This window comes from Crotalus tigris, unplaced genomic scaffold (genome assembly GCF_016545835.1).
Source record: "Crotalus tigris isolate CLP2741 ecotype Arizona unplaced genomic scaffold, ASM1654583v1 scf7180000017771.5222438, whole genome shotgun sequence".
NCBI lineage: Eukaryota > Metazoa > Chordata > Lepidosauria > Squamata > Viperidae > Crotalus > Crotalus tigris.
This window is the reverse complement of record NW_024096622.1, coordinates 3486381-3487899: the sequence shown is the minus strand read 5'-3', so window position 1 is coordinate 3487899 and position 1519 is coordinate 3486381.

Here is a 1519-nt window from a genome sequence, read left to right as displayed (position 1 = left end):
AGGCATCACAAAGACTCTTGAAAACTTACACAGAGAAAGTACAATTTGAAATAGCCACACTAAAAACGTAAAAAACACTGTGACAATGCAAAAAAAACCCCCCATAAAAATAAAGATGGCAACAGCAAATCAGGGGAAGGGGCTTTCTGATAAAGCTTGGTTTCCAGGGCTTTTGAAAGAACAATAATGACCATTGCAATACTGCACATTTGTTGATCTAAATTCTGGCCCAGTATTTTTTTCATTTGGAATTAGGCTGTATGGTTTTCAATTATGCTTCCTACTAACCAGTTTCAGAAGATTGATTTAGGGCAGTGGTTCTCAACCTTTTTAGTGCTGCGACCCCCAACCGATCGTAAATCGAGGACTAAACCGGTCGTAAGTTGAGGACTAAACTGGTCGCAAGTTGAGGACTACCCAACTGATCGTAAGCCGAGGACTTTCCCTGCCCGGGAGCGCTGCGCATGCATGGTGCCGCCCCATGCGTTGGCCGAGGCGTAGCTGGCAAGCAGCAGAGACGGAGCAGGCCGACCACCAGCTGGGCCACTAGCTGGCCCAGCCCAAGGGAGATAAAGCATCCACCGGAAAAGGGGAAAAAATGGCAGACAGCCTTGCTTGGCGACCCCCGTGAAATGGTTGATCATCCCCAAATGGGGTCGCGACCCATAGGTTGAGAACTGCTGGTTTAAGGATTTTTAAAAAGTTCTTTCACATGAGTATTGACTCCTGCCTGGACAAGTACTGCCGTTTTCTTGGCAAGGTTTTTTTTTTAAGAAATTGTCAATACCTCCCTCTTATGGCTTGAGATTGGGAAGTGGTCCAAAGTCATCTAGCTGGCTTTGTGTCTAATGTTGGACTAGAATTCAGGCTCCAGGTTTCTAGCCAAATAATATCTTAATCACTATACCAAACTGGGTCTCATTCTAACCTATGGCTGCTTTTAAATAAAGCACTACACCAAGTTTTAAAAATCACGATTGGCAAAATCACAGCGGCTATTTTCACATATGTCCCACTGGCATTCATGCATCCCACAAAGGACTTACTTAAGCATGATTGTCTGCCCAGGCAGAAACCTCTCTTCAATAAATCAATTTCCGAATTCACATATTCTACTTCTATTTGGTTTTCGGTTTAACACATTCTGCGAAGAGTAAAAAACGGAACCTTCACCGTATCTCCTGTTTATACTATGATCCTCCGTAATCCCTGCATGTCCTCAGATCAGTAGTGATAGGAACGAGGGAACTCTTTATTGTTTTTAAACGGGAAACCACGTTCATCCAACCAAACAGGCTCGAGTACTTGAACCCGTTCAGCAAGAGACACTTCCCTTTTATTTCTCTCGAGTGAACTATGTCATTGGCTAAACCGGAGGCAGAACCTGGTGCGAAACTCGGAGGGGCGAGAGGGAGGAACGCGCCACCGACTTGCAGCCAATCAATGGGCACTAAGAGCGATTCAAATGCTTTGTCCTGCCCAATGGTGGAGGTTGGCGCCTCGATCTTCGCGCCTCCCA